Raw genomic sequence first — 10,469 nt, 5'->3', positions numbered from 1 at the left:
AGGGTGACTGAATTTTTCTAATGATTTTTGCCATCAAGTATTTTTGGATTAATTCTTGAATGGCCATAGCAGCCTCTGAAGTACAATATCTTTGAGGCACTCTAACAGGATATGCTTGTGGTTTTAGTTCTACCATAACAGGCGTGGCATATTTTGCAAATCCAGGGGGGTTATCCTCTGCCCATAGAAGTGGAACATTAAATTGCTGCCAGGTAGAGATTTCTGATTGTTTTTCAGTTACTAACATGATGTGCCATGTTTCTTCCACTGGGTGGTGCACTTGGATTAATTGTTTCCCTTTGTCAAAAGATATTGTGGCCCTCAGTTTGGTAAGGAGGTCCCTTCCTAATAACGGTAGTGGGCAATCAGGAGCATATAGGAATTGATGTTTAATGATTCCTTGTCCCACTTGGCATGTTAGGGGTTCCAGTAGTGGTCTATATTGAATTTCTCCTGACACACCCTGAATTTGGATGGTCTGGTTTGATGGTTTGCCAATGAATTTATTTAGGACAGATCTGGTAGCTCCCGTGTCAACTAACATTGGGACAGTCTGTCCTCCCACCCGTATGTTAACAATGGGCTCTGGGGGTGGGACCATAGAACCCTGTTCCCTTCAGTCTCCCCATTCCATGTCAGCTAAGCCAATCAAGTTTTCTTCTCTTTGTTCTGCCTCATTGGGATAGGCTGGACGCCCTCTTCCCCTGAAGCTTCCCCTAAAACTTCTTTGGAAATTCCCTCTAAATCCTCTTCCTCGTCCCCTTACATACTGGCGAGATTGCCCTCTTGGTTGGTCATTCCTCTGGGGGCACTCCCTTTGCCAGTGTCCTTGTTGCTTACAGATGGCACATTGGTTTGGTCTGATGTGCATTCCTCCTAAGGCTATTGCTAACATTTCAGTTTTTTTTTCTTTCTTTTAGATCTGATATACGTTCTTCTTCCTTATCACGATTATGGAAAACCTTCTGAGCAATTTCCATAATCTCTGCAATATTTTTCCCTAAGGCCCCCTCTGTGCGTTGTAACTTTCTCTTTATGTCTGGAGCACTTTGGGTAATAAATCTTTCAATTAGGAGTGGGCGATTTTGTGCCAACTCCATATCAAGACCAGTATTTATTTTATAAGCTTCTATCAGTTGGCTGAGAAAAGCAGTTGGTGTTTCATTTTTTTCTTGCCAAATACTAGTTACTGCAGCATAATTAACTGGACAGATTGCTGCTTCCCTCAGAGCTTCTAAGCATAAAAGCCGATAATTTTGCAACAATATATGATGCTGTGAATTATTTGCCTTCCAGCCTGGCCTCTCTTCAACTGCTGAAGTTTTCCTGTCCACTTGGTAATTTGCTCCTCCCTCTGGATGTCTTCTGGCAAGTACTTTTAATTTAGCTAACTTATATTTCTCCCTTCCATCCATATCTAGTAAGGTAGAAATAAGTTGCTGCATATCATCCCACGTGGGATTATGCGTCTGGATAATAGTAGAAAATAGGTCTATTATTTCTTGAGGCTTTTCTGAAAATGGTCCGTATTGCTGATGCCAATTGAGTAAATCAGTAGTTGTAAAGGGAACATATTGGAGCATTGGGACGTTGGAGTTGTCTGGTCCAGGAACCAAAACTTCTCTTAAAGGGGCTATTGTTTCTTCTATCTTTGGTTTAGTGTTTTTTCTGGTGCGGCTAGAGACTGGTGTTTCCCTTTCATCTTTATCCAAGTCCTGTGTTTGCTTTTGAGTACTCTGTTCTTTTTTTATCTCCTTCTCCACTCCAGCTTCTGGTTTAAGGTGGACTTCATCCCTTTCAACCAAAGGGGCCTCTAAGGGGTTTTTTTGCTGATGAATTCCCCCTTCTTCTCTTCTAGGAACATAGGGAGAGGGTCTGGCAAGTTCCTCCCTTTCTTCCTGGCTCAGAATCTTAGCTTTTGTCTGAGGTTTGTCTTTTTGGCTTGCCAAATATATCTTAGTACATTCTATTTGACACTTTGCTAACCATCTAGGCTTTTCTGCAATATTAATCTGCCATTGGTCTATGTAGGGATATTGGTCCCAATGACCCCTTCCAGTCACAATTTGATGAACCCGTGCCACGAGTTTGGGATTCGCCGATCCCTCTTTGGGCCACCCTATGCCAAAGGTGGTCCATTCAGATTCACAGAATCTTTTTAATATGGCTGGATTTGGTCTTGGGTGTCCATAATCCCTAGAAAACCCCTTTTTAAAGTTTGCCAACATACACTGGAGTGGCGTCTGACCAACACCCTCCTTAGTCTGTTTTCCTCCCATTCTACCTTAAAACACTACCATTGACCTGGAGTCCCGGACGTTCCAACGGTCACTCAGCAGGCAATGCGATGGTTTAACCACCCACACAATCCTACCTATTGAAGACTTAAGGACACTGCCTCGTCTTCCAGGGGTTGATCAGTCCCCTTCTTCTGATCCAAATGGGATCAGGTACCCCTTTTTATAATACTTGCCTGCAGGTGTACCAGACCCTTCTGTGGATTAAAAGACCTGTCTGCTCCCCTCAGTGGATCCTTGACTGGAATGCATCGCTGGTGGTAAGCTCCCTCTCTTCCCGTCGAGGTCCCCCCGTAGTCAAAGGCCATGGAGCCGGCTTGGAGATATCTCCATTAGGAGAGGGGTTTCCCCCATGGCAGTCCATCTGGCAGGTCAATGGCCTCTTCATAAGAGTCCCATCTGGGGTGCCAAAATTCTTGTGGAAAACGAAAGAACTCTTACAAATTCCAGAGGGGGTTAGCAGAGAGGTTTATTGCGCAGGTTCAGAAGCACAATGGAGACAGGCAATTCTGAACAAGGAGGGCGGGATTAGTCTTCAATTTTATATTATCCTTCTTTCAGGAACAAAGGACTACACACATTGTAATACATTAGGATCGTTTTTCATGGGCATACAATGGTAGGTTTTGCTACATACAAAGTATCTATGTGCAATGCGCATTTGGTTAGTCACATATTACTGACACAGAACTTTCCCAGTGAATTTTTCCAGTGATTATGCATTACATCATTATTCTAGCAATTATGCAGACAAATCATTAGTCCAGTAATTGTTCATTTTACTACATTACTGGCAGTAGTCATAGTTGGGACAGGTCTGACCTCTAACCACTTAGAATGACTGTCCACGACAATGTGGAACAGCTGTCCCTGAAAGGGTTCCGTGAAATCGATGTGGATTCTTTTTTTTCCCCCAAGTTTTTTATTAATTTTCCAATATTACATTTGCATATTTGAAAAGTAGCATGGCAGTTGAGCACCATAATTCAGTTACATTTGAATATCATCAGTACAAATGTCAAAGTATTACAACAACTAATTCCCTCTCTTTCCCCCATAAAATCTACTGTCATATTCAGATCAATACAGTTCTTATTCTATCAATCAAACAAAAAATACCTTTCTCATATTCATCAATAATATTCAGTCTATACATATCTTTTTTTTATTAAATGTTTTATAAAAATTACAATATAAACCCCCACACCCACCCCAAAGCCCCCCTCCCTCTCCCCCACTTCCCAGAGCTGAACACAGGGTTACAAATATAATAATCATAATCTAACTAACATTAACCAACTATTTAAATAACCAAGTCCATAACACGCTTTAACTCCCTTTTAATATAAATTTAAACAAATTAAAATTAAACACAATAATAAACAAATTAACTACCTAATTGTTAAACAATACAATACTAATACTAAAAATAATAATAATATCATATAATTAAACCTAACAAAAATTCCACTATAATAAACTATTAATAATAATAGTAATCTAAAATTTACTCATAAGCCAAATGAAATTTTCTGGTCCCATATTTATTCTGAATATAATCTATCCATCTTCTCCAGACCGAAGTGTATCTTTCTTGTGAATGATCCTTCAAATAAGCAGAAATCTTGGCCATTTCTGCTAAGTTTGAGACGTTAAGCGTCCATTCTTCTATAGTAGGCAAGCAATCCTTCTTCCAATATTGCCCTACTAATAACCTTGCAGCTGTTATCAAATTCAACATCAAGTTAATTTCTTTAGTATCACAATCTGTAATAACACCCAACAAAAATAATTGTGGAGTGAACTTTATCTTTTTCTTAAAAATCTGTTGAATGTTCCACCAAATGTTAATCCAGAAAGCTTTTATATTTTTACAAGTCCACCAAATATGGAAATAAGTAGCATCCAAACTACCGCATCTCCAACATTTAGGCTGTAAATTAGGATACATACAAGACAACTTTTTAGGATCTAGATGCCATCTATAAAACATTTTATAAAAATTTTCTCTTAAGTTCTGGGCCTGGGTAAACTTTACATTTCTGACCCATATTGTCTCCCACATATCCAATGGAATCAGTTCTTGAATATTTTGAGCCCATTTTACCATACAATCTTTACCTAATTCCATTTCCGAGGCCATTTCTATTAAAACATTATAAATCCTCTTTATATGCGCTTGATTTGAATCTTTAATCTGCTTAATCAAATTCCCATCCAATAATGTAATACCAATCTTTTGATCTAATTTCCACCTGGCCATCAATTGGGTATACTGAAACCAAGATAGTAAAATATTTTCTTGCTTTAATTCCTCTAGCGATTTTAGTTGCCAGTCATTATCTTCCAATCTAAGTAATTCCTTATAAGAGATCCTATCCAAATTCACACCCTTAGATACTCCCTCTATCACGTGTCCAGGAATACCCCAAATTGGTATTTTATAATTTAACTTATAATAATACTTTTTCCAGACACGCAATAGAGCGCATCTTAAAATATGAGATTTAAAAGCCTTATCCACTTTTTTATTATAAATTAAATATGCATGCCATCCATATAATAGATTCCATCCCTCTAATTGAAGTATACTTTTATTAGTTAAATTAAGCCAATCAGTAACCATTATTAAGACCACCGCATCATAATATAATTTCAAATTGGGTGCCTTAAGTCCTCCTCTTTCCCGTGCATCTTGTAAAATCTTCAATTTAACTCTTGGTTTCCCCCCCCCCCAAATAAATTTGTTAATACCCTTCTGCCATTCCTCCAAATTGGCGTCCTTTTTCAGAATAGGTATAATTTGAAACAAAAAGAGAAAGTTTGGTAGAACATTCATTTTAACAGCTGCAATTCTCCCCAACAATTGTAATTTTTTCCAATTATTTAAATCCTTTTGTATTTTTAACCATAATTGCTCATAATTATTCTTATACAATTTTACAGTAGAAGTTGTAATATATACTCCCAGATATTTAACCTTTTTCACTATTTCAAAACCTGTCAGTTTAAGTAACATTTCATTTTCCTTCACAGTCATATTTTTAGATAGTATTTTAGTCTTATTGTTATTTACCTTAAAACCAGAAACATTCCCATACTGTGTTATGATTTCCATCAAATCTATAACCAATTGAATCGGTTGGGATAATGTCACAACCAAGTCATCCGCAAAGGTTCTCAACCTATAATCATTCTGTTTTATTTTTATTCCCTTTATTATATTTAATTCACGAATTTTGATCAGTAAAATCTTCAATGTTAAAACAAACAATAATGCTTATTTGAAGGATCATTCACAAGAAAGATACACTTCGGTGTGGAGAAGATGGATAGATTATATTCAGAATAAATATGGGACTAAAAAGTTCCATTTGGCTTATGAGTGAATATTAGATTTATTATTATAATGGTTTATTATAGTGGAGGTTTTTTTAGGTTTAATTATATGATATTATTATTTTTAGTATTAGTATTATATTCTATTGTTTAATAATTAGGTTGTTAATTTGTTTATTATGGTGTTTAATTTTAATTTGTTTAAATTTTTGTTAAAAGGGAGTTAAAGCGCTTTATGGACTTGGTTATTTAAATAGTTGGTTAATGTTAGTTAGATTATGATTATTATATTTGTAACCCTGTGTTCAGCTCTGGGAAGTGGGGGAGAGGGAGGGGGTTTTTGGGGTGGGTATGGGGATTCATATTGTAATTTTTATAAAACGTTTAATAAAAAAACAAACAATAATGGCGATAATGGGCATCCCTGTCTTGTACCTTTTTCAATTTTAAATTCCTCTGTTAAACCCCCATTAATTATAATTTGTGCCGTTTGTTGTTGATATATGGCCCTGAGAGAACATAAAAATTTATCCCCAAAATTCATTTTATCAACAACTTTCAACAAAAATTGCCAATTCAACTGATCAAAAGCTTTTTCAGCATCTAAAAATATCAGAGCCGCAGAGACTTGGTTGTTCTTATCTAAATATTCAATTAAATTGATAATGTGTCTTGCATTATATTTCATATATCTTCCAGTTATAAATCCAGCCTGATCAGTATGAATCATTTGCTTCAAAACTTGCATTAGTCTATTTGCCCATACTTTTACAAAAATCTTGTAGTCTATATTCAACAACGATATGGGTCTATAATTCTTAGGCTGGGCAAGATCTTGATCCTCCTTTGGGATCAAGGATATATAAGCCCTCCTCCAGGATGGAGGTATTTCTCCTCCATTCTGAATACTATTAAAAAGTTCCTTTAATGGTTCTATCATCTCTTCAGATAATATCTTATAATAAGTTGCCGATAATCCATCTGTACCAGGAGCCTTACCCACTTTTAACTGTTTAATTGCCGAGATAATTTCCTCAGAAGTAATTAAGTGGTTCATCTCCTTTTGTTGCTCAATTGAAAGTCTAGGGAAATGTGCTGCCTGTAGGTACTTATCTATATCTAAAGCTTGTATATTTTCCCTAGCATATAGTTTTGTGTAAAAATCTAAAAAACTCTTTTTAATCAACTCTTGTTGATATACCTCTTTCCCTTTATATTCTATTTTCTCAATAATGCGTGCTTTCTGTTTCTTCCGTAATTGATAAGCCAACCATCTACCAGGCTTATTTGCATTGCAAAATGTATTCACATAACACAGGTTGGTTGCAACCTGATCAGCCATTAACATATTAAATTGCTCTTTCAACATATTTATAGAAACCTTTAATCTGTTATCTGATGAGTTCAAAATTAAAGCCTTCTCCTTTAATTTAATCTCTTCTTCCAACTCTTTACGTTTTTGCATCTGCTTACGCCTATGTCCATTATTCATATGAATCAAAACCCCTCTCATGTAAGCCTTACTAGCATCCCAAACCATAGCCATCAAAGTACCTTTATACATATTCAAAACAAAAAATTCCTTCAAATGTTCTCTACATTTCTGCGAAAACGCCTCATATCTGAATAAATTTTCATTCAGTCTCCAAGATCTTTTATTCCCATCTTCAGCAAATAACTCCAACCAAACAGGACTGTGATCCGACAACGTTCTAGGAAAGATCTTCGCCTTCTTAACCCTGGAAAAAAATCTGTAGTAATTAAAAAAAAGTCAATTCTAGAAAATGATTGATGTCTATCTGAAAAAAAAGTAAAGTCTCTATCTCCCAGATTCCATTCTCGCCAAATATCTCTAAATTCCAGATCATCTTTCAAATCAAAAAAGGCTTTAGGTAGTTTAGAATGATTAGTGGAGTTTTTAAAAGATCCCTTCTTGTCTTTGCTTGGATCCCAAACACTATTCCAATCACCCATCATAATAACAGATTTATAATCCAGTTGACTTAATTTATGATGTAACAACTTATAAAATTTTTTTTGTTGTTGATTAGGGGCATATAGTCCAATAATAAGAATTTTCTTGCCTTGTAACACCAATTCAATAATAACATATCTTCCTTGTATAGGCTGCCAGCCCTGAGAATGCGTAAAAGCGCACAGAGACAGCATTAATTAGCTGTCCCGCGGCTTGGAAACCCCCCTCAGGAGAAGAGGGGGAGGCGAGTTTTTTCCTCGGGTAGAGGTTGAGCTCACCGGGACCCTCTTGCCTGGGGGGTGAAAGGTTTGAGCTCCCTCGTAGCCCGAGGCTTTGTTCTCCACACTCCAGGACGACTTTGCTCCGATTGTTAGGAGCGAAGCAAGACACGGCACCCACCTCTGCATTTCAAAGAGATTTGTGAGTATTTAAAGCAGACGGAGCTGACCAGGAGGAATTATAATTGCAAATATCGGAAACTTTAACTCAGAGAGAATAATCTTCTCCATACTTGGATTTGTCTTAAAAGGAAAGATGGCGCTGGAGTGTTGTTTTCTTGCTTGAAAGTACTGTGTTAAGATATAAGCAGGAAAATGGCTTCAAAGCGTGTTGGAATTGTCTCTAAAACTGCGATCTCATCCCCTGTAACACAGCCTGCAGCACAATCTAAACCAAGATCACCTCCTCCTTCCCCCCCACCTCCTGCATTTATGCTTAGAGACATTCAAGAGGCTTTAAAAACAGCAACGCAGGAAATTAAGGGGGAGATGGCATAGCTTTTTGAGAATAAGAACAAAGAGATAAGGGAGGATATTCTGCTGGCTTTTCAAGGGTTAGCTGCACATATTGAACGTCTTGATGACCGGGTGGACGAGGCTGTGAAAAATACTGAAAAATTAGAGGGTAGAGTGGTTAAAGCTGAAAATAAAATTGATATAATACAGGATGAAGTTACCATTTCACAATACAGGGAGATGGAATTTGCATTGCGGATAAGGGGCTTAAAAGAGAATCCACAAGAAGATTTGAAAGAGGAGGTGGTGAAAGCGATTGCTCCCATTTTGGGATGTGAACCTGAAGAATTATTAAGAGATATGGAAAAAATATTCAGAGTTAATTCATGGATTGCAAGACAGAGGAATTTGCCTAGAGATGTGGTTATCTATTTTTCTAGGAGATCACTCCGAAATGCAATTATTCAGGCTTTTTATAATCAGAGATTTCAAATTGCAGATCAAGATATTATAATCTTAAAAGAAATACCCCCAAAGATTCTTAGAAGAAGGAAGGACTTTGCTTTTTTGTCTGAGGAGCTCAAAAATCGCCAGATTCAGTTTAGATGGGAGATACCTAGCGGAATAGTGGTGAACTATGCAGGGACACGATATAGACTTAATACGATTTTAAAGGCAAGAGATTTTTATATTCATGTCCTGAAAGCAGGTTCACCACCATCTCCATGATTTAAGAGAGCGGATGAAAGGCTGGAAGAAGGCGCAATGTCATTGGTGGGAGGAGAGTTGCCGCAGATGGAGCCTATCGAACAGAGTTTGGAGGTAACAAAGGAACAAAGAATGACTCGTGCTGCCTATAAACATAAAGAAAAGGAACAGAAGCAGAAGGTTGATTCTGGTTCAACAATACAAGGTGTGATTGCTACAGAGCCTGTGGGAGGAACACGTTCGAAGAGGCCAACAGCTGATCTTCAAGCAGTGCTCCAGAGGCTCCAGGCCGTTAAGGATGGCAAAGTTCTTGACCTGGAATGTTAATGGCTTAAATTCACCACAGAAAAGAAAAAAAGTATTTCATTATTTGAAACAGCATAAAAATGACATTGTTTGCCTGCAGGAGACTCATATTGTTGTGAAGGACCAAAAATATTTGATGAGCTCTCAGTTGGGATCACATTTTATAGCTCCTGCTTTAGATAAAAAGGGGTGTGTGGTAATTTATGCAAGAAGAGATCTATCGGTTAGATTAGTCTATACATATCTTAATTAATTTGACATTCCATCTTTTAGACAATAACCTAATAAGTTTTTCTTAACTTTTAATTTTGCATTGATATTTAAATTTAACGTTTAATCTTTATCATTTCCGGATTTTAAATGATCCCAATTTCTCAGTCTCCTATCTCATATTTAGGGCTAATAATTTTTTTTCTTTTTTCTTTTCCTCTTTCTACTTCCTTCCTTTCTTCCTTTCCAGAAAAAGAGATAAATAAATAAATAAATAAACCATCAGCATTTATACCACAAGCCAATATACGAATTTAATTATTAGTATTTATACTTCTAAGTTTTATTTAACCTGTGTCTCAACTCATGACAATATCTTAAATTCAAGTCTTAGTTATCTATAAACATTCAAACTTTTAGCAAATCAATAACCTGGCGATTAATTTTCCCTTAATATTTTAATTTAACGTTTAATATTTATTTATTTTCCAAATTTTAATTAAGCATAATTCCTTTATCACAATTCCTCATATAGTCTAATATTTAAAATACAAACCTTATATGTAAGTTCTACCATATATCTTAACAAACTAATAAGACAATATAACATTCTTATTTTGATATTTATATTTCTAGATTTTATAAAATCAAATTTTTTATATCAAATCATTACAATATTTTATGTTCAAAATACATATTCTATCGAGACTTCCGGTGGCAGGCGTCTTCGTCGGTCGCAGCTGTTTGCTGCCTCCCGCCTGTTTCGCGTAAAAGCCGGTTTGACAGCTAGCATCAGCTGTCAAACGGCTTGATACCTTTCCCCTGGGCATAAGGGGATAGGTGAGCTGCCCGGGGTAGGAGTTGAGTTCCCGAGTCGTCCTATATGGACGATGTAGGTGA

Source organism: Protobothrops mucrosquamatus, unplaced genomic scaffold (genome assembly GCF_001527695.2).
Source record: "Protobothrops mucrosquamatus isolate PMUCROS unplaced genomic scaffold, P.Mucros_1.0 scaffold_125, whole genome shotgun sequence".
Classification (NCBI taxonomy): domain Eukaryota; kingdom Metazoa; phylum Chordata; class Lepidosauria; order Squamata; family Viperidae; genus Protobothrops; species Protobothrops mucrosquamatus.
The sequence above is the reverse complement of the archived record's forward strand: the minus strand, read 5'-3'. Positions refer to the sequence as shown.